This window comes from Schistocerca nitens, chromosome 1, assembly GCF_023898315.1.
Source record: "Schistocerca nitens isolate TAMUIC-IGC-003100 chromosome 1, iqSchNite1.1, whole genome shotgun sequence".
In the NCBI taxonomy this organism is placed as follows: Eukaryota; Metazoa; Arthropoda; class Insecta; order Orthoptera; family Acrididae; genus Schistocerca; species Schistocerca nitens.
The window spans coordinates 192,153,265-192,178,137 of record NC_064614.1 but is presented as its reverse complement, the minus strand read 5'-3'; positions in this window follow the sequence as shown (position 1 = coordinate 192,178,137).

Sequence of the window (24,873 nt, the reverse complement as noted above, 5' to 3'; positions counted from 1 at the left end):
AACAGGTGCCGGCGTCTTGAGCTCGCACTCAACGTACGCACGACCGGGGATTAAGCAAACAGGAAGATTGAGCCAGTATCTTTAGAGTTCTAATAGCAACGAAGGCGGGTAAGGTGCATAAGTAGAGGCGACGCAGCGGGGAAGATAACAGAAAGAAACAATTTGCGAATCTCACGCTGTCCCCAAATTCACTCAGCAGAAGTAAGGTACCTCACCGTAGTTCAAAGACGCCAGACTTCTGCCTTAACCGTGGCGCCACAGTAACTGACTTCCTCAGTAGGAATAGCTGCAGCCGCCTCGTGTCCTTCGGGGCCGCCAAGATGAAAACTTACCTCGGACAGGCGGCCGCAGACGCAATACTGAAGTCCAGTCGCCCGATAGAGAAATCGCACGGCTCACATACGCCGAAACGGCTCGCCCTCCGCTACAGGCAAAGATGGCATTAAAAGTAGCTGCATGAATGGGACTAATTACTGATGTGTTCATTAATGTTAACACTAATCATGTATACATATCCTGTAAAGTGACACATTACACATCATTTCGATAAAAGAATCGTTCAGGTAAACTATGGAATATGCAATTAATTAACGCACCACGTTCCTACGTGCAAAACAATGCAATTGATCCAATTCGTTATTGTTCACCAAAGGCTCTACACACACAAGGTGCCGGCCGGGGTGGCGGAGCGGTTCTGGGCGCTACAGTCTGGAACCGCGCGACCGCTACGGTCGCAGGTTCGAATCCTGCCTCGGGCATGGATGTGTGTGATGTCCTTAGGTTAGTTAGGTTTAAGTAGTTCTAAGTTCTAGGGGACTGATGACCCCAGAAGTTAAGTCCCATAGTGCTCAGAGCCATTTTAACCATTTGAACACACAAGGTATTATTTGCTAGTTCGGCACCTACCCTTACCCAGAGTAGTTTCCATGTGCCTTTCGGCACTCTAACATGCGAACCGAGTCTTAATGAATGTCTATGCAGCTCACTCGTATCTACTATCGTGATAAGAGAACCTTGCAAAAGTATATCATTGACAGCAGTCTCTCCCAGTCGGAACAATGTTCCGCTGAATCCAACGGTGCGCTGCAAAAGATCATTTTTTGCGTTACCTCTACTTAAGAAATCATACTCCACTAATGAGCAGCACCCGTCACCTAATTGGAGTAAAACGTTCAAATTTTCTTGCAAATGATTTTCTCGAATCCGAAAACTGAACATCGCCAAACCCAGTCATGCTGCATTGTTAATTCCCACTTCACGTAACATGTGACGTGGAGAATTCAGTCTCCTTCTGCCGAAGAAGTCCAGACTCACCACAGTCACATGAGTCCTTTTGTATACACTACTGGCCATTAAAATTGCTATACCACGAAGATGACGTGCTACAGACGCGAAATTTAACCGACAGGGAGAAGATGCTGTGATATGCAAATGATTAGCTTTTCAGAGCCTTCACACAGGTTTGGCGCCGGTGGCGACACCTACAACGTGCTGACATGAGGAAAGTTTCCAACCGATTTTTCATACACAAACACCAGTTGACCGGTGTTGCCTGGTGAAACGTTGTTGTGATACCTCGTGTAAGGAGAAGAAATGCATACCATCACGTTTCCGACTTTGATAAAGGTCGGATTGTAGCCTATCGCGATTGCGGTTTATCGTATCGCGACATTGCTGCTCGTGTTGGTCGAGATCCGATGACTGTTAGCAGAATATGGAATCGCTGGGTTCAGGAGGGTAATACGGAACGCCGTGCTGGATCCCAACGGCCTCGTATCACTAGCGGTCGAGATGACAGGCATCTTATCCGCATGGCTGTAACGGATCGCGCAGCCACGCCTCGATCCCTGAGTCAACAGATGGGGACGTTTGCAAGACAACAACCATCTGCACGAACAGTTCGATGACGTTTGCAGCAGCATGGACTATCAGCTCGGAGACCATGGCTGTGGTTACCCTGGACGCTGCATCACAGACAGGAGCGCCTGCGATGGTGTACTCAACGACGAACCTGGGTGCACGAATGGCAAAACGTCATTTTTTTGGATGAATCCAGGTTCTGTTTATAGCATCATGACGGTCGCATCCGTGTTTGGCGACATCGCGGTGAACGCACTTTGGAAGCGTGTATTCGTATCACCCGGTTTGATGATATGGGGTGCCATTGGTTACACGTCTCGGTCACCTCTTGTTCGCATTGACGTGAACAGTGCACGCTACATTTCAGATGTGTTACGACCCGTGGCTCTACTCTTCACTAGATCCCTGCGAAACTCTACATTTCAGCAGGATAATGCACGACCGCATGTTACAGGTCCTGTACGGGCCTTTCTGGATACAGAAAATGTTCGACTGCTGCCCTGGCCAGTACATTCTCCACATCTCTCACCAATTGAAAACGTCTGGTCAATGGTGGCCGAGCAGCTGGCTCATCACAATACGCCAGTCACTACTCTTGATGAACTGTGGTATCGTGTTGAAGCTGCATGGGCAGCTGTTCCTATACACGCCATCCAAGCTCTGTTTGACTCAGTGCCCAGGCGTATTAAGGCCATTATTACGGCCAGAGGTGGTTGTTCTTGGGGTTCTGATTTCTCAGGATCTATGTACCCAAATTGCGTGAAAATGTAATCACATGTCAGTTCTAGTATAATATATTTGTCCAATGAATACCCGTTTATCATCCTCATTTCTTCTTGGTGTAGCAATTTTAATGGCCAGTAGTGTAGTAACATCTTATGTCGCGTACCATTTATCACGCCAGCTATGCGACAACCTGCCTCTGCATACGTCATCTCACTATTGAATTTTCCTAGAAATCTGTCCGGCAGTTTAAGAGCCCCCTTAGTGTTTAACGACGATTTACTCCGTGCTCGTCCAATTAGCTTCCTACTCCTACAATAGTGTGTGCGCTGCCCCACCACTCCGTACTTACGGCGTTGTGGCTGGCGACACCTGCTTCCGAATGTGGCCCACGTTCCAACATCTATATCACTCCACATCTCTGGAGAAAACACCGCATTAGTCCTGATTCATTCTCGTCGTTACATCTACCTCTTCCAGGCGTGCAGCACTCTCCCAGAAATGTGGTACTGAAGTGTCCAAAATAATAATAGCAACAATAATAATAATAAAAAGAAAAAATGCTCTGTGCTCACCTCTTGCAGAATAACTCTTTGTTTCCTCACTGTTCGTCAACTGATAAGTTTGGGCATTTGTTTTTCTGCTCCTGTCTAGAAAACACTCTGCTGCTTCATATCGCTTTTGAGGTATACTATTGAGTTCTCATGACAGAACCTGTCACCGGTTTGTTTCCGATAGCGCTGAAAAAATCCATATTTCTGCTACTGAAACGTCACGATACTTTACTTACATTTTCGCTTCACGCACTAAGCGTAAACTGGCTATCTGTAACACTATTCCATCTGTACACACACAGACTCGTGGCGGATATCAAATCATTTAGAAATCCTGACACATCCTCGGTTGTCATGCCCAAAAATGAGTTATCAGCAGTCGAATTTAAGCTGTGGCTATATTAGGTGAAGTTGTCCCTGCCTTTGGCTCAGTTATATTCTTACGTATCTGCATGTTGTCAGCTGCTAAACTTCATTATTTGATCTGTTACTGCCTTCTGCGAGCAAACGCCCTGTGTATCTGACTCTGATATTGTGAAAGCTTCACCCACCGAAAAATCGCAGACAAAATGCACAAAATAAGAAAACAAGTATGCCCGCTACAGGCACTCTGAAATAACAACAAAAAATGGTCTTAGTCTTTGCGTCGTATCTCAACTCTGAACACTGCTGGGCATAATGGTCATAGCATCAGCCTGTACTACATTTAATAGGCACTGACCGAGTACAGTGTAGTGCATGCATCTTACTGGTCATATACTATTACAGTCTTCTCTGGTATTACCTCCGAACTGAGAAAAGTTGACACTTCCTTCGGCCTTCACAAACCGAACATCTGAATTCCTTTGGAAATCTATTTTCCGTGCAACGTCTGTGCACAAGAATAAAGCAGAGCAACAAAAGAGTAATCCGTCCACCACACTGTGACGCCGACGTTGCAAACTGGAGTTGGCGATGACATCAAGACCACAGCAGTCCAACCGTTCTGTCCATATATGGCAACCACTGAGTTGTTAGTGACAACTCTTGTCACCAAAATTTTCCGACACCAAAATGTACCAATGGTGGTGGGTAAACTGGACTGATATGTCAGGGTGAGGCAACCCCCTCCAGTACGTGGGCTGTAGTGTTGGTGGTAACTTAAGTCGAACGATGGACTGTCACTGAAACATTCCTGGTTAATGAAGTCTTTTATTCATGACAGTTTTATACTGAGGTGAAAGAAGTCATAGGATAACGATAAGAACTATACAGATGGCGGTAGTATCGTGTACAGAATGTGTAGAAGAGGAGTGCATTGGTGGAGCTGTTAGTTGTGCTCCAGGTGATTGATGTGAAAAGGTGTCCATGTCCTTACGGCTGCACGACAGCTGTTAACAGGCTTCGAATGTAGTTAGAGCTAGACACGTGGGGCATTACATTTCGGAAATCGTTAGGGAATCCAATATTCGACGGTGTCAAGAGTATGCCGAGAATACCAAATTTCAGGCATTACAGACAAGCAACACTGCATGAAATTACCGCTGAATTCAATGTTGGACGTAGGGCGAACGCATTCGTTAAGACAGTGCAGCGAAATTTGGAGTTAATGGGCTATGGCAGCAGACGACCGATGCGAGTGCCTTTGCTAACAGCACGACATAGCCTGCAGCGCCTGTTCTGGGCTCGTGATCTTATCAGTTGGACCCTAGGGTACTGAAAAACGGCCTCATCAGATGAGTCCAGCTTTCAGTTGGTAAGACCTGATTGTAGGGTTTGAGTATGGCGCAGACCCGAAGAGGCCATGGAGCCAAATTGTTATTGTGTGTGTGTGTTTTTTTGTGTGGTTTTGGAGCTTATGGGCACCCAACGGCGAGGTGACTCAAGTTGTAAACAAGGCACAGTGCAAGCTGGTGGTGATCCATCATGATATGGACTGTGTTTACATGGAATGGACAGAGTCGTCTGGTCCAACAGAACTGATCATGGTTATGTTCGGCTACTTCGAGACCATTTACAGCCATTCGTGGATTTCATGTTCCCAACAATGAGGCAGTATGGCTCAGTATTTCTGCAGGGGACTTCCAGCGAATTGTTGAGCCAATGCCACTGCTAGCTGCTGCACTACGATGGGCAAAAGGAGGTCCAACACAATATTAGGAGGTATTCTATGAATTTTGTCGCCTCAGTGCATAGAGGTGGAATCCTGGCTGGTGACGAGGTTGAGGGTCTCTATGCTGCGTGCTGATGTCAGCACATCCATAGAGAGCTGATGTAAGACGGCAAATCGGTAGTGGTGGGCGACAGCAGGCAGCTCTGGCTGCTTAGCCACAGTGGCAGCGTACGACACACCGGATCTGGTTGAGATAATCTGCAGCTTCCAGCATGACTGAAGATCAGATGTGTGTTCACTCTGGGCGTTGGACAGCAACAATGTAGGTCGCAATGGCCCGTGGAAGCGACGGTGTGGTTGGTCCAGACATGAACACATGAGTTTAATTTGGATTCCCCCCTACGGCAGAGACCAGGGTCTCTTGGTTCTGCATTCTTCTGAACTACAGTGGGAACAAGAGTAAGTATGGAAAAAGTTGTTACGTTGTGCTACATTTTTCGTTATTTCTTCTAGATAATGACAGATAGGTGTTTCACCGTAAAAATGTTCTTGAATTGTAATGTGTAACGTTGATATTTATAATTAAAGCGCTCCATTTAAATATTGGGTTAAAAATTTAGACTTTTAACAAAATGTAGGCTCTAGTCAGGTTAATTTGTCCCCCTTGACTTGCTAGAACCGTACCCATTACTTTTTCATGTTTAAAGTCTGCCTGTGCTAGAATACTCTCGTATTCTCTTGGAACTGTTTTACAGTTTCTAATAGGATAATGGAGAAAGTTGATCCAAGAAAATGGAGTATGTTAAAAATTAATGACGCTGTTGATGCAGTTTTGAAAAAGATGCTTTTGAAGAAGACCAGTAAATGGTTTAATATCTGAAAAACAATTCTTATGAGATAGTCCAAGATGAAGTACCGTACACATGAGAAAGCAGCAAAACAAAAAGAGACAAACCAAAAATTTTGGGTACAGATATTGTAGGAGACCTGGTTTACTATTGTCTTGCTATGGAATCTTCCTTCTTTGGCCTTACTCATAATGAGTTGCGATGAACGACCATGCAATTGCTCTGGTCCACAAATTTTCAATTTGTATTTTTTACAGAAACGGAAATATCAGTGCTTTATAGATTTAGACGTGCTCTATACGAATATCAAGGTCCTAATTGTCTCCTAGATCAGAGTTACAAGTAAATAAGATGTTTACGTTCCACAGTTACACTTATGAGAACTGTAACTGAGCTACATACAAAGACATTGTGACAAGGGTACCTCTGACGTGAGTGGGTGACATGGACGCTTATAACATAATTTTGAAACACTGCTTTACACCAACCATGACTCATGTGGACACCATCCAGACGCTAGAGCACTGTCGAAAGTAGAAACCAGACGCGATTTTAGTTGTTTGTAAGGGCTGCTTGCGTTAATGCTGTGTTAAAGCACGTGTTACTAGGATGAGTTTTGTGGCAATTGCTAGTGCATGTATGTGAAGTATTTAAACTGAAGAATTGTATTATTGTGTGTGTATGTGTGTGTACACTTTCACAAAAATGTCCAGTACCTGCAGGAACAAATCTGATAACTTCAGTTACACTGTTGCCGAAAAAAAAAATGGTTCAAATTGCTCTGAGCACTATTTGACTTAACTTCTGAGGTCATCAGTCCCCTAGAACTTAGAACTATTTAAACCTAACTAACCTAAGGACATCACACACATTCATGCCCGAGGCAGGATTCGAACCTGCAACCGTAGCGGTCGCGCGGTTCCAGACTGTAGCGCCTAGAACCGCTCGGCCACTCCGGACGACTGTTGCCGATTTATTTGTGGTCCAAGAAGGTGACCTTTGACAAAGCACCGAGACAAGCATACGCCTTGCATTACAGGGGTCGAATTGGAGATATTCATGCTCAGCACATCGAAATCTATAAAGACCGTCTACTTTGGTTTCTCTTTAAAAATTCGCTGTGGACCAGTGTTTGCAGAGACAGATAACACAGAACAATCTTTCAAAGAGGAACTTGGTGGGAAAAAAAGGGTTAACCTTTATCTTAAACGACAAAAAACCAAACTCTCAAGAATAAAGTGAAGGAAGCTGAGAACCTCGACGTTGAGCGCCCATAATCCACACACACAAACACACACACACAATTTTTTTGGAACCATTTTTCAAACACGCTAGGTGCAACGTTTTTCAAAATTTCTTTTCATAATAAATTTTCATTAAAATTCCTAGGAGTAAATTGCAAATGGTTCTTAATACCATAAAGCAAATATTTCACGCTTTTAAAGCATAATTTCTAATTATTTTATAGTTTTGAAAATAAAAACAAAACTGGGGGCTGGGTTTGGGCCCTTTCCTCTACATATAAAATGGCCTGCGGCACTACCACACCACACAGCCACTTCACTGAATGATATATAGTTAAAATTGCACAAGATGTAAACAACAACAAATTTATAAAGATTACAAGAGATTTACAGCACAAAAGTATATAAGACATCGACAGCAATAATCTCTCAAATATTCAAAAGATCGCTTCAAGTAACAGAAATCAATAATACAAATTCTGTACTTGCATTTTGAACTAATTTCTGGAATAAGCATAATTAGACACAGCGACGGAAAAAATCGCAAGACCAAAAAATAATTAAGGAAACGTAATGAAATTTCTGGAGTACATTTGTCTAGATAACATACTGCGGTGATTATCATTGCAAGATCCAAGGTTAATGTAACTGTGAGTTAAGACATTGAGAATCTGAAATACTAGTTCGTTAATAATCTGTGTAACCGCCGGAATGTTGAATGCAAGCATGCAAACGTGCATACATTGTATCGTACAGATGCCGGATGTCGGTTTGTGGGATGTAGTTCCATGTCTATTGCACTTGATAGGTCAACACAGGGACAGTTGGTGCTGTTTGTGGATAACTCTGGAGTTGTCGTCCGATGACGTCCCATGGTGCTCGATTGGAGGCCAAGGAAACATGTCGACACTCTGTAGGGCATGTTGGGATACAATAGGCGAGTGTTGTCCTCTTGGAAAACACCACCTGGAATGCAGTCAGGATGCGTGGGATAACCACAAGAGTGCTCCTGCTGTCATAAGAAATTGCAGCCCAGATAATACCTGCATGTGTAGGTCCAGGTCTAACACGCAAACAGTTTGGTTGGAGGCCAACTGGCCTCTTCCTAGCACAGCACACGGACGTCACTAACACCGAATCAGAACCAGCTTTCATCAGAAGACTTAACAGACCTCCACCCTGCCTTCCAATGAGCTCTCGCTTGACGCCACTGACGTTGTAAATGGTGGTGGTTTGAGGTCAGTGGAATGCACGCTACAGGGCGCCTGGCTCGAAGCTGTCCTTGAGGTAATCGATTTTTAACAGTTCGTTGTGTCACTGTGGTGCCATCTGCTGCTCAGTTTGCTGTTGCATATGCAATACGATGGGTCAGAGCCACACATCGAACAGGATGGTCTCCCCTCTCGGTACTGGAAAAAGGCCATCAGGAGCTAGGTCTTCTTGTGATCGTACATTCTCGTGACCACCACTGCCAGTGATCATATACGAGGTGTGGCTAGAAAAAAACCGGACTAGTACTGGTGAAACAATAAAACGAATGCAATAAGGCTGAAAGTCACGTGGCCTGTCACGTGACTCTCGCTCCGCCTACTGCTCGACTTTCATCTGCCTCCTGCACTCAGTCTGCCCGTGGCGCCTGTTTTAAGTAGTTGACGTTTTGTCTGTGCGTCGGAAAATGTTGAGTGTACAGAAAGAACAGCGTGTTAACATCAAATTTTGTTTCAAACTAGGAAAATCTGCAAGTGAAACGTTTGTAATGTTACAACAAGTGTACGGCGATGATTGTTTATCGCGAACACAAGTGTTTGAGTGGTTTAAACGATTTAAAGATGGCCGCGAAGACACCAGTGATGACACTCGCACTGGCAGACCATTGTCAGCAAAAACTGATGCAAACATTGAAAAAATCGGTAAACTTGTTCGACAAGATCGCCATTTAACAATCAGAGCAGTGTCTGAGTTAACAGGAGTTGACAAGGAAAGTGTCGAACAAGTTTACCGATTTTTTCAATGTTTGCATCAGTTTTTGCTGACAATGGTCTGCCAGTGCGAGTATCATCACTGGTGTCTTCGCGGCCATCTTTAAATCGTTTAAACACACTCAAACACTTGTGTTCGCGATAAACAATCATCGCCGTACACTTGTTGTAACATTACAAACGTTTCACTTGCAGATTTTCCTAGTTTGAAACAAAATTTGATGTTAACACGCTGTTCTTTCTGTACACTCAACATTTTCCGACGCACAGACATAACGTCAACTACTTAAAACAGACGCCACGGGCAGACTGAGTGCAGGAGGCAGATGAAAGTCGAGCAGTAGGCGGAGCGAGAGTCACGTGACAAGCCACGCGACTTTCAGCCTTATTGCATTCGTTTTATTGTTTCACCAGTACTAGTCCGGTTTTTTTCTAGCCACACCTCGTACAATGATACATTCCTGCCACATCTTTCTGCAGTATCACAGAAGGAACATCCAGCTTCTCGTAAAACTATTACACGATCTCATTCGCCCTCAGTGAGTCGTTGATAATGACTTCTTTATCGCCTTAAAGGCATTCTTGATTAACATCAGTTCACCACATCCCATTTCAAAGGTAGGTATCGCTCACGACCGTTACAGTGCCTATTTAGCGCAAACATGATTTGAATCCTCATAGCGACGTTACTAGCGCCACTCTTACGCGTCTGGAGCGAAATCTGAATAGGCATCATATTTCGGGTTGTAATGGTACTTGAATTACGTAACCATTACGGCACCTCACCTCAACCTCTCGAAACCAGCAATATTCTACTGTGTTTCTGTAAAGTAGTTAACATATTTCTGAGGCAACATTCAGATTTGATTTCATTAATGTAGAGGTACCTTGATACATCGATATGTTTATATTGCAATGATATTATTCTTATGTGATTTCTTTCTTTTGTCACTATGATCTTTGACGTAATTGTAATTCTGATTTTTGGGGCGTGTAAGCGGTTATGAGAGAGTCAAGTCTTGGTCGTCATGTTGAAAAGACGCAAATTGTAGTCAGTTTATGTAATGTGAACTTTAACAATGAGCAGTTGAACGGAATGGATAGTGTCTTGAAAGGAGGATATAAGGTGAGCATCAACAAAAGCAAAAGGAGGGCAATGGAATGTAGTCGAATTAAGTTTGCTATAACGGATGATGGTCGAAGTAGAGAGGATATAAAAAGTAGACAGGCAATGGCAAGGAAAGCGTTTCTGAAGAAGAGAAATTTGTTAACGTCGAATATAGATTTAAGTGTCAGGAAGTCATATCTGAAAGTATTTGTATGGAGTGTAGCCATGTACGGAAGTGAAACATGAATGATAAATAGTTTGGACAAGAAGAGAACAGAAGCTTTCGAGATCTGGTGCTACAGAAGAATGCTGAAGATTAGGTGGGTAAATCACAAAACTAATGAGGAGGTATTGAATAGGATTGGGGAGAAGAGAAGTTTGTGGCACAACTTGACTAGAAGAAGGGATAAGTTGGTAGAACATGTTCCGAGACATCAAGGGATCACTAATTTAGTATTGGACGGCAGCGTGGAGGGTAAAAATCGCAGAGGCAGACCAAGAGATGAATATACTAAGCAGATTCAAAAGGATGTAGGTTGCCGTAGGTACTGGCAGATGAAGAAGTTTGCACAGGATAGAGTAGCATGGAGAGCTGCATCAAACCAGTCTCAAGACTGAAGACCACAATAACAACAACAACAACAACAGTGAGGAATATATTTTCAAGTATGTTTTATATTCTGAAGTGATATTGAAACAAAAGTAATAAAAAAGTAGTGTAACTTAAATTCGGAGTGCTGATTACTTTTTTACATCAACATTGTGCCAATTTACAAAATTTAATCTTCAAGAATGGCTTATGAAACACATCTATAAAACTTTTGAATATCGCAGAATAACACCTAGGCCTCTTTGCATCCGAGCTTGGAATCATCACCTCCTAGATTTTCGACAATTGAGCCATGAGTTCACAACGAGTCCAGCGTGGGAAACACGCAAAGATGAGTGCCTAGTTTATCCATTATTTCATGAAATGACTTTATTAACTGTACTCTAATGACACCTGCCACATAATGTAACTTTGTTGTTACCAGAAAACGCAATATTTAGCAGCGTGAGTAACACTACATATCGTAATTAATTTTTGACCTTTGTTGTGGTAGGGTTGTTAGAAGGTGTAGAAACTCGCCTACCAACTTTCCTTTATGTCGTACAAGACCTTGGTGTAACGATTTTTTCCGTCAGTGTATTTAAACAGTTTATTTCTGCAAATATCGTGCTTCTAATTTTTAATAGGAAAAGATTATCATGGCCTCTCACCTGGACACCTCAGTTGTGCATGTCGGTACCACTAGCTTCAGGCGATGGAGCCGATTCGCGAAACTGCCGTGGTACCACGAATAGGGCATGTGATTTCCTTTTACAACGTTTTTCGCAGAAACACCTCACAGCATTACAGAATTTCGACGTGCCTGGGGTAACGCGCTGTCGGGTTTGAGTGTTTGAGCTGGAGGAAGGCGACTGTGATTTCCCGGGAAGTGGAGCGGCCAGCCAGCCACTCCGGCAGAGTCGCCCCCCCCCCCCTCCCCCGGCAGACGCATCCCCCCCCGGCGACCGCCTCGCCTCCCGATTGCAGGGCTTACTGCCATTTATGTACTAATTTCTTTTTTAATCCCTGCTTCTTACGGTCGCCTCTCGCATCTCGTTTCCTGCGCTTTGCAAATATGAAGTACTTAATTTTTTTTTCTAAAGACCGGTCGGGAAGGGGCAAAGGAAGATGGAGACGAAAAAATAGGACACACACACAGAGAGAGAAAGAAGTTCCAGTGCGGTCCGTAATAAGCTGTACGTGACTGTTTTTGGTTCCCTTCCGTCAAGGGGTGGCGAGGCGCGCGCCGGCGCTCCTTTTATATTGGCAGGATTTAAATAATTTAAGAAAGCGGTGGCGCGGCCTCGCGACGTAACGAGGCAGCCGATGAGAGAGGACCTAAGCCCTTCGTATCGAGGATTTCTTTGTGCCCCACCCACCAGTGCCAGCGAGAAAGTATCCGACGTCGCCTTTGCAGTCCTGCTCGCCTTTTTCTATTTATTTTTTTTCCCTGTCTACAATCTCAAGTCTCACCGTGGCGGCGAAAAAAATTTCAGAAAATCGGCAAGCAAGGTTTCATCGCATCTGAAACGGGAATTATGGACGGAAGAGGGGGGGGGGGGGGGTTGCTACGTCGTCCCGGAACGATCGCAATCACTTCTGCCAATAAAAATTCTAAGACAGTCTTAACTCTGTCGCCGTTATCGTTACATTCCTTTATAAATGGGGCTCCGCGTGCCCGGCAATTTCTGTAGTAATTACGCGACGCCTCTGTTCATATTGGACACAAATTTATGATTCATGAGCCTGTTCATAAAAGAGAGTAGTAACTCCTGTTTTAAAGAAACGTAAATTGTATTTTCGTTTCCATCTAATGTGTACTACATAAAATTCTTGGCGTTCCCTATAACTCAGAAAATATTCTTTTTAGCTTGTAATGTGCAAAATGGCGGGATGGGGGATGTTTCCACTATTTAACGGACCTTTCTATTCCACTTCATCCCAATCTTGTGAGCACACAAGGAGTGTCAACTTTTTTGTACGCACTCTGCGAAGAATTAAACTATGCGTAGAGTATAATGATAGGACTTAAACATCCACATGTATAATGGCATCAATGCTATGCTTAAGAGTAGTCTCACAAATCTTAATTCCTCTCACGGAAAGAACAAATCTCGCTAAAAGGTATAAATTATTGCATGTATAAAACTTTATGGACTCCTCGATTTCATCATTCAGTTTTGTGCGTGAATGGTGGTGAAAAGCTGCGTAAATAGTAAATGTATGTTCAGTTAAAAATCAGAATTGAATGTTAATGAATCAAAGGGAATTTCCACTGTGTGTGTGTGTGTGTGTGTGTGTGTGTGTGTGCTCACTTTCTTGGCTCAGGATGTTTAATTAATCTGAAACTTGTTACATAATAAACTTTGGTTCATTTCACCCTATTATTTACTTTTTATAGGTTTAAGTAAGACAGGGACTTACAAAACTCTCTGTTTAGGATCTGTCACAACGATCTGAAATGAAAAACTCAACAAACAAACTAACACACACACACACAAGCGCGCGCGCGCCCACATTCACGGCACACGAGAGAGAGAGAGAGAGAGAGAGAGAGAGAGACATCTTTATCAGAGTGTAAAAGCAAAAACTATTTGTGTGTGTGTGTGTGTGTGTGTGCGCGTGTGTGTGTGTGTGTGTGTGTTGTAAGTGGGCTGCCTCTGTGTTGGTAGCGCTGTGTAGCACTTTGCATTCGATCTCTTGACTGCTTTTTCTTTGTAAGAGACTCTGTGGTGGCCGGCCGGTGTGGCCGGGCGGTACTAGGCGCTACAGTCTGGAAGCGTGCGACCGCTACGGTCGCAGGTTCGAATCCTACCTCGGGCATGGATGTGTGTGCTGTCCCTAGCTTAGTTAGGTTTAAGTAGTTCTAAGTTCTAGGGGACTGATGACTTCAGATGTTGAGTCCCATAGTGCTCAGAGCCATTTGAACCATAGACTCTGTGGTGGCTGGTTGGACTCGTTGGAAGTTAATCGCCAGTAGTGTTGGGCAGTTGGAAGTTAGTCGCCAGCAGTGATGGAAGTACTGTTGGGCAGTTGGAGGCGAACGAGCGGCAGTGATGGATGTTAGATGTGAGAAGTTAGCATTGATGGAGGGCAGAGGTCTGAAGTGTTAGCGTACGCTAACGATCTGTACATGTTCGACTTGGACATTGAATAATATTCATGATTATATACCATTGTACTAGATGTCAATGACGATTTATGTTTGCGACTGAACTGGATGTCACATTACTGAGGTAAAAAAAAAAAATACATGATTTGGTTTGCAACAAAATCTTTCCTTTGCCAACCACATGCCTATTAGTAGTTACTGGTTTTAGTAGTTTGAATCTTTTATTTAGCTGGCAGCAGTGACGCTCGCTGTATTGCAGTAGTTCGCGTAATGAAGATTTTTATGAGGTAAGTGCTTAATGAAATGTTTAGGTTATTATTAGGATTTATCTTTAGTCAGGGCCATTCTTTTGAATTAATTATTTGAAGTCAGGTTATCCTTTTTTTGAGCAGTCAGACTGCGTTGAACTGGAATATTATGGGCCAGTGTTGACATGATAAGAATAAGTAAAGAGAAAGTAGGTTCACTTTTTCATGTATTTTTTTACCTTAATAATGTGATATCCAGTTCAGACACTAACATAAATCGTCATTGACATCTAGTACAAAGGTAAATAATCATGAATAATATTCAGTCTCCAAGTCGAACATGTAGAGATCGTTAGCCTATGCTAACACTTCAGACCTCTACCTTCCTTCTCACATCCAACATCCATCACTGCTGGCCGTTCACCTCCAACTGCCCAACAGTACCTCCATCACTGCTGGCGACTAACTTCCAACTGCCCAACACTACTGACGATTAACTTCCAACAACGAGTTCAATCAGCCACAGAGTCTCTTACAAAGAAAGCGCAGTCAGAGATCCAATGCCAAGCGCTACACAGCGCTGCCATCACAGAAGCAGCCCACTTACAGTGTGTATGTGTGTGTTTGGATGTGCGCTTGTGGTTTAGAGGTGCTCAATGGCAAGGTTATCAGTGCCAAAAAAAGTTTTCCATCTCTGGGTGAGAATTCATTACTTCGAAACATACGATCGATAGCAAAACAAAAAACGTGTCTAGTTGAGATATGAAATGATTTCCACTGATCGACAACTTGCATGGTCCGATAAATACGCAAAGAGCAAAAGAAAAACGCCTTTCGCTGGAAACGTTCGAAATTCATTGCAGAAAAAAAAGAAAATTAAGGCTTCCCTGTACTAAAGAGTTAAAATATCTCCCTAGTAAGGAATTTAGTGAAATATAATAAAAGCGTCACATAATCAAATGCGATGGTCCTCCTATCATATGATAATTCATCAAAACTAATACAGAGCAAAACAAGAGCAGAACTATATTCTCAAAGTGCACTGACACAGCTCTGTCCATTGTGGAGAGTTCGTATTCTCTAGATATTAATGTAACCTTAAGAAAGTTGGACGATGAATGAATATTACAGGAATAACCAAAAATTAACATTCCAGGAATCAGAGCGAACAGGGACGAAAATGGTGGGCTATAGCTACGTCACAAAATATGAAAACAGGACTAGAGTGGCTTAACCTACTGTTTAACCAAAGAATATGGGAGAGTTAAGACTAAAACGAGCTATGGTAGGACTGATTTTCATTTAGATAAATATCTCCAACAAACGACTTGTCAGGAATTAAAATGTTTCGGAACACAATAGCTAGTTACAAAGTAAGTTAATGTAGGCAGGATACTGAGTTTTATTTTATTCCTTTGATAAGAACAAAAACTAAACCACCAATCACGATTCACATCTACAAGTAACCAGTAGATGCAGAACTTTGGAAATACAGTGTATATATATAAGAGGCGATCAACAAGTTTCCGTTCGAAGGCAATACGAACCCCTTGCCTACATCTCGGTGCTTATATATCCACATCGGAGTCGCTCTGGGTCGCATATACGTTGCAGCGAGGAACACAAACGAAAACTTTTTGATCGCCCCTTGTGTATTCTGGATCGGAATGAAAGAAGGACGTCTATAATTCTCTACATGGAAAAGATAATGCAATAACATGAGTATAACTACACCATATTTACAGATTTTTCAGAAACAATGTGCTTTACTTCAAAGAATAGGCAGGTGCCAGTATGACTTAAACCGTAGCACAACAATGATGAAAGATAAACCTTTTTTTAAAGGTGCAAAGCCATGAATAATTTGATTTATTGTAAGTGGACATACACACATAAAAAAAGTTTTGCATCACCTCGCTTCCGAGAGTTTCGGAACCGGTACAGAAAATTGGAATAGCGATCAACATAAACATCATTTCTGCCCTTTTTATTGCTCATGAAAACCACACATTGCATGTTGTATCACCATACAGCGAGATCTTCAGAAGTGGTGGTCCAGATTGCTGTAGACACCGATACCTCTAATACCCAGTAGCACGTCCTCTTGCACTGATTTATGCCTATATTCATTGTGGCATACTATGCACAAGTTCATCAAGGCACTGCTGGCCTAGATTGCCCCACTCCTCAACGGCGATTCGGCATAGATCCCTCAGAGTGGTATGTGAGTTACGTCGTCCATAAACAGCCCTTTTCAATCCATTCCAGGCATGTTCGATAAGGTTCATGTCTGGAGAACATGCTGGCCATTCTATTCGATCGATGTAGCTATCCTGAAGGAAGTCATTCACAAGATGTGCTCGATGGTTGCGCGAATTGTCGTCCATGAAGACGAATGCCTCGCCAATATTGGCCGCAGGATGGCATTCACGTTTCATACAGCCGTTACGGCGCCTTCCATGACCACCAGCGGCGTACGTCGGACCCACATAATGCCACCCCAAAACAGCAGGAAACTTCCACCTTCGCTGGACAGTGTGTCCAAGGCGTTCAGCCTAACCGGGTTGCGTCCAAACACGTCTCCGACGATTGTCTAGTTGAAGGCATATGTAACACTCATCGGTGAAGAGAACGTGACGCCAATCCTGAGCAGTCCATTCGGCATGTTGATGGACCCATCTGTACCGCGTTGCATGGTGTCGTGGTTGCAAAGATGGATCTCGCCACGGATGTCGGGAGTGAAGTTGCGCTTCATTCACCCTACTGCGCACTGTTTGAGTCGTAATACGACGTCTTGTGACTGCACGAAAAACATTATTTAACATGGTGGCGTTGCTGTCAGGGTTCCTCCAAGCCATAATCCGTAGGTAGCGGTCATCCACTGCATTAGTAACCCTTGGGGTCTGAGCAATACACGTCATCGATGGTTCCTGTCTCTCTGTATCTCCTCCATCTCCAAACAACATCGCTTTTGTTCACTCCGGGACGCCTGGACACTTCCTTTGTTGAGAGCCCTTCCTGGCACAAAGTAACAATGCGGATGCGATCGAACCGCGGTATTGACTGTCTAGGCATGGTTGAACTACAGTCAACACCAGTCGTGTACCTCCTTCCTGGTGGAATGATTGCAACTGATCGGCTCCCCTCCGTAAAATAGGCGCCGCTCATGCATGGTTATTTACAATCGTTGGACGGGTTTAGTGGTACCTCTGAACAGTCAAAGCAACTGTGTCTGTGATACAGTATCCACAGTCAGCGTCTATCCTCAGGAGTTCTGGGAACCAGGGTGATGCAAAACTTTTTATGATGTGTGTATATATGTAAAAAGTTTTGCAGCTTATTCTCAGCACAACATTATCTACCGAAATGTGTCGAATACCATATTTCAAATATGTATAATATCTGCGAGTACCAGATGTGAAATATAAAGTTGAAAAATGAAGGCAGACAAGCACAGGACGTAAAACAATTGTTTATTTTACGACCTTTTTTGTAGTTCAAATCCCAAAGCGTCTATAAACGACAGAAAAACACTGCGAGCAGATAAGGGAATACATCTAGAAATCAAACGCACTTTAAACGAAAAATCAATTAACAAACAATTCGGGATATGGAGAAATATTACTAAGACGACTTTTTGTTGTTGTAGTCTTCAGTCCTGAGACTGGTTTGATGCAGCTCTCCATGCTACTCTATCCTGTGCAAGCTTTTTCATCTCCAAGTACCTACTGCAACCTACATCCTTCTGAATCTGCTTGGTGTATTGATCTCTTGGTCTCCCTCTACGATTTTTACCCTCTACGCTGCCCTCCAATACTAAATTGGTGATCCCTTGATGCCACAGAACATGTCCTACCAACCGATCCCTTCTTCTAGTCAAGTTGTGCCACAAATCTCTCTTATCCCCAATCCTGTTCAACACCTCCTCATTAGTTATGTGATCTACCCATCTAATCTTCAGCATTCTTCTGTAGCACCACATTTCGAAAGCTTCTCTTCTTGTCCAAACTATTTATCGTCCATGTTTCACTTCCATACATGGCTACACTCCATACAAATACTTTCAGAAACGATTTCCTGACAAATCTATACTAGATGTTAAGAAATTTCTCTGCTTCAGAAACGCTTTCCTTGCCATTGCCAGTCTACATTTTATATCCTCTCTACTTCGACCATCATCAGTTATTTTGCTCCCCAAATAGCAAAACTCCTTTACTACTTTAAGTGTCTCATTTCCTAATCTAATTCCCTCAGCATCACCCGACTTAATTCGACTAATTCCATTACCCTCGTTTTGTTTTTGTTGATGTTCATCTTATATCCTTCTTTCAAGACACTATCCATTCCGTTCAACTGCTCTTCCAAGTCCTTTGCTGTCTCTGACAGAATTAAAATGTCATCGGCGAACCTTAAAAGTTTTTATTTCTTTTCCATGGATTTTAATACTGCTTGCTCAATATACAGATTGAATAACATCGAGGAGAGGCTACAATCCTGTCTCACTCCCTTCCCAACCACTGCTTCCATTTCATGTCCCTCGACTCTTATAACTGCCATCTGGTTTCTGTACAAATTGTAAATAGCCTTACGCTCCCTGTATTTTACCCCTGCCACCTTCAGAATTTGAAAGAGAGTATTCCAGTCAACATTGTCAAAAGCTTTCTCCAAGTCTACAAATGCTAGAAACGTAGGTTTGCCTTTCCTTAATCTAGCTTCTAAGATAAGTCGTAGGGTTAGTATTGCCTCACGTGTTCCGATATTTCTACGGAATCCAATCTGATCTTCCCCGAGGTTGGCTTCTACTAGTTTTTCCATTCGTCTGTAAAGAATTCGCGTTAGTATTTTGCAGCCGTGACTTATTAAACTGATAGTTCTGTAATTTTCACACCTGTCAACACCTGCTTTCTTTGGTACTGGAATTATTATATTCTTCTTGAAGTCTGAGGGTATTTTGCCTGTCTCATACATCTTGCTCACCAGATGGTAGAGTTTTGTCAGGACTGGCTCTCCCAAGGCTGTCAGTAGATCTAATGGAATGTTGTCTACTCGCGGGGCCTTGTTTCGAATCCTCCCACGGGCATGGATGTGTGTGATGTCCTTAGGTTAGTTAAGTTTAAGTAGTTCTAGGGGACTGATGACCTCAGAAGCTAAACTTAACATAACTAACCTAACTAACCTAAGGACGTCACACACATCCATGCCTGTGGGAAGATTCGAACCTGCGACCGTAGCGGTCGCGCGGTTCCAGACTGTAGCGCCAGGAACCGTTCGGTCACACCGGCCGGCCGCAATGGGATGGTGTTGACGTCCAAGCTTAACTGAAGCATATTGTATTGGGAAGAGATCTGAGGGTATTGCTGGCCACGTGAATACCTCAACATCACGCAGACATTTCATGCAGACATATGCCACGTGCGAAAGACCATTGTCCTGTGGAAAATGGCACCATGAGACTGTAGCATGAGAAGTAACACATGAGGACGTACGGTGTCTGTAACGGAACTTCGTGCTGTCACAGAGTTTTCTCAAGCACTAATTGCTATGAAGTTATACTTGATGGCTTCCCACACCACGACCCCAGAAATAACACTGCTGTGTCTTACCAAAACAGTGGAACAATGGGACCTCTCTCCAGCTTGCCACATTACTTGCTGACGTTGGTCATCCAGTGAAGTGCAGAACTGCCATCCATTGCTGATCACAGTTTTACGCCATTCATCAGAAATCTAAGCTCTCCAGTGGCGGCACAACTCAGCTCCGCCGTTTGTGTTGTAGTGTTGATGGCAGAATGTGCACAGGATGGTCATTACATAGTCCACTTGGTGCTAGTCTACCATCAATGGTTCAAAATAACACAGAATGGGAGTCCACTACCTGTTCTCTTATGGCAAGCGCATATGTGAAGGGGTTACGATGTGCTTGGCCCCCAGTACGACGATTCTCCTTTATGGTCTCACATGTGGTCGACCAGAATCTTCACGGCAAGTATTCTTGCCCTACATTACCTCGTAGTCCATCATCTGCTCATTGTGACACCTGAATGCCCTAAAAATTTTGATGTTACACCATTCGACCAGCCAGCCAAATGGAGGCACACAATGCAGCCTCATTTGAACTCTGTCAGATGCTGATAATGTTGTCTCATATAATTATGCAACATCTCTGTGCTCTTCACAAAGATCACTCAACATGTGACACTATTCAAACCCCCTTCCTTAATGTGTCACACCTGGTAACAACACTAAACATGAACAATATTAATGCACTCCGTTGTCACGGACAACTGCAACTCTAATCATTTACATACCCACTGATAGTGTGTACATGCAAAATTACAGATACAAATATAAACGCTTTGTTCGCCTTTGAACATCTGCAATATATACGGTCAAAGTTAAACGAAATAATAAGCATAATGGGGAGGGAAGGGTGTTATCTGAATACTGATTGTTTGGCTTTTGCAGACGACCTTGCCTTCTTAGCTGAATCTACAGAATATTCAATAATGAAGATAAATACCCTACAAGGGACAGATTCCTAAGCTGGCTTATATACTCGTGTATCGTTTGAAAAAACGGAGTACATGACAGATGTGTATGAAGCGCCAAAATACACAGAAACTGATTACAGGAGAATAACAAAGGCTGCAAAATATCTAGGTGAAATAAAACAACAAAAACCTTTGGGAAAAGACAGCATTTTTGTTAGGGGAAGAAAAATGGGAGTGGCTTTTCATTTAACTAAAAACCTGTATTTGTATAGCAAGAAACAGATTTCCATCAATGCAAAACTCCAGCAGTACAACACTGTCATTAGACCAGAATGCCTTTACGCTTCAGAATTACTTTCATTATACATATCCAAACAATTAAGTGAAATAGAAAAGAATGAAAGGAAAATAATCAGGAAGATCTCGCCACCAATATACGACAATAGGAAATGGTAATTAAGAAGTAATAAAGAAATTTATGGAAAAATAGAACGAATATTAGGTACCAAGTGGGTGAGAAGAATTATACTCTATGTACATTAGAAAGACTATACGAAAAAGATGGATTTTTAACTTTATGGCAGAAACAAAACAAAATCAATGACATGGGTCAAAGGAGTGAAAGCAGACTGGAGGGAAAACAAGTAACAGAGAAATAAATATGAGAAATAGAAAAGTTCAAAATTAAAGTAAAACGTTTTATAGGCTTCCAGGAGAAAACAAAGAAAAAGACAGGAGCTTTATGGACATAAGGAAGACGCGAAAAATAGAGACAAGGAATTAAAAACAAATAAAAAGAAAGAAAGGAAAAAAGAAAGAAGACATAAATTATTTCATATGGTCTGTAGTGGGCCAAAGAGTGGAAAAAACTTATACAAATATTGCTACATATAAGAAAGTAATACAAGATAGATATTCTGCAAATTAAGTAAATGACGATAACAGCAATTAATCACATAATACAGCAATTACAATATAAATTTAGAACATAGTTAAGTTAATGATAAAGATAATAAAAATCAACAAGGTAAATGATTATTAGCACATAAAGCAGATAAAATAAAGTCTGACATATGTATTTGGTTATAAAAATACCAGTTGTTTATTTACTGTTGGATCATTTCTTACTCACTCAAGAAACTCTTGAGAAAAATAAATTTCACAAGACTAGTTTTAAATTAATTTGCTGTCACTTTTAGGGATTTTCAAGTAATTTGTTGAAGTACACAAGATAAAGGTATTTGAGTCTGTACTGGGTATTCTCTGGCCTAGCATATAGTACATTAATATTACGTCCGCTTCTTGTGTTATAGACATGAATTGTCCTCTTTAGTTCACATTTACAACCTCTGTAACAAAGACATATTTAGTTGATTTAAATTATCTTCATATGATTTACAGGAGCTAAGTCCTCCAATACACCTTATAGCATTATTTTGCCACTAAAAATTAATTATGAGCTCACAGAATTACTCCATAATAGTATTTTGTAATTGAGATGGGAATGGAAAAATGCGAGATATGCATATAATAGAAGTTATTTTCTGACACTGAGCCTCAGCTTGTAAAGCAAATAGATGGCACATGCTAGTCTGCCACATAATTTTCCTGCGTGAGTACCCCAGCTGAGGATCTGATTTATGTAAAATCCCAATTGTTTCACTGTTTAGTTACCACATCTGGGAGCATTCAGACTGAATACAATGTCTGTTGTTTTACTGTCATTTTTGTGAAGAACATTTGCTTCAAACCAGGTAGTACATCTTTCAACAGCTACTGCCATTCTGTGTTGCTTATTTTCAAGGGTGATATCACTTGTGATGAAAAACTGTCACACAACATATTTTATAATGTAACATGCACATCATAAAAGTCAGTCTACCTGAACCTTTAACGCTGCATCATACTTGCAATGCCAATGATTGCTCAACTAATTATCTATTTTCGTCTTCCTTTTCATCATGGTGAGGGTACCTTTTATCTTGTGGAGCCTTGAAAGCTTTCTAGTTGGCTTGTGAAACATAGAAGTTTATTTAAGAGGACCAGGAGGAATCATAAACGTGTTTTGAGATGAAAGCTGTCCTCCAAAGCAGGTAGCAGATGAGGAACAAGTTACGTTTCATCTTAGCGCAGCAGGCGGCTGGGGTGGGCTATCAGTTGTAAAACTCTATTGCGAAAGACACTAGAAGGGATCTTTTTCGCAATATAACATGTGAATCAAGGTGTAGCCGCCAGAATGATTAAGCCGTTTCTCTGTGGACATGCCTCTACAGAATGTTCATTTAAAGTCCTAGTAACAGGCACTCTGATCAGCTGAATATAATTATTTTTGTAGAAGACATACTTTCCCACGCCCGTCTATATGTAAGCCCTTCAGTTGGCCCAGAGAAACTGTCATGAAGTAGTAGGGATTTTCTCTGTTAACTCCACGTGCTAGACGACCACTGGTTAACTATGACAAAAGTCTGCTAAAGTAGGAATTTGTTTAACTTATTTACAAAATTATTATTGGTTGGAACTCGGAAGGTTTGCCACATTGGCCGTCACTGCCACTGTCTTCTGTATTCACGCCAATAGGAGTGGTAAGAATGAGCTGGCACTGCACCAGGATTGAATTGCACAGTTTTAACGTCAACAGCCAGCTAGCTGCTTCCATCACGCAGCCTGGCGATTCTACCTGTGTTTCGATACTTCTTTTTCTTGTATTTCTTTAAACCACTAACCATTCATTCAGGTATGCTTTCTTGTATCCACACTCCTGTGACGAAGCTAGATTTCATAATTACAAGCCGTTGTCCTGGTATTAAATATTTGATTTGCAAAGTGGGTAATTCATTTGTTCTTTGCTTCACGGAAACAAATCATACTTTTGCATTGACTGCTAGTTTCTTTTATAGTTTACATAAGCCCTTTCATTAATATTCCGGTGGGTGCTGTGGTAACCACAGTTTCACACTAGATTGGACTGGGCCGCCTCTAGTAGATTTCGTTCAATAAGAAGTTTCCGATGCCTGACTCTGTATTTTCTTATATTTACATGATCTTATGGGGAGATTCCCTTCCCTGCAGCCAACAGGGAGCGGACTTACAGCATCTTACGGGTATGCTTAACAGCTCAACCAACACCTCACAATATGTGACTTTTCATGCTTTCCCGACGGATCTGTTGCAAATACGCTTCTCGGGTTTGCCGCCGGATCGTATTGTGTAAATCGTACAATATTTCCTCGATGCAACTGCTCGACATCATCAGGTGGTGGTAGCTGCTGCTGTCACTGCTGCGGAAATTTTATCCCCAGCGTCATCTTTCTGGGACTGTGTTATTAAGGAGGCCATACATATTCGCACGGCGGACAATCTAATCAACAGGGATGCAGGTTTTCAACTGAGGGCCGCCTGGAATCCAGCACTGGCTGCCATTAAATCAAAAACAGGGAAAACGAGAACTTCCGTTTCCTCAAGTGACTCAACGCGTAGTTGAGATTTAGTTCAAACTTTATCCGCAGGAGCGTCCGGCAGCACAGTTATTGCCCAAAGAGCACGCGTGGATGGCCTTTCTGCAGCTCCCAGTAGGGGGCACCAGGAGCGCCGCTTTCTCCAACTATGAGCGTCTTCTCGCGCACGCGTATTGCCTGCTCCCGTCATGATAAATTCCGACGCCGCCGCGCGATTATCATCAGTCGCGCCTTGCAGCAGTGACAGCAGCAGCTACCACCACCTGATGATGTCGAGCAGTTGCATCGAGGAAATATTGTACGATTTACAATAAACCTAGAGAATACTTCGCGAAAATATCCTGTTCGTGTTACAGACTGGGAGACACAAGTGATTAAGGCAGGTAGCAGGTACGAGGAATCAGGTTCTAAGAGCCAAGCTTTATCCAAAAATTACCTTGAGCAGCTAGTCAGAGAACCGACTCATGAAGGCAACCTATTACACCTCCTGGTCACCAACGGGCCATAATTCAGCGTAGAACAGGGAATCAATTATCATAAGGCCGTTACACATCAATTAGACTGTAAATGG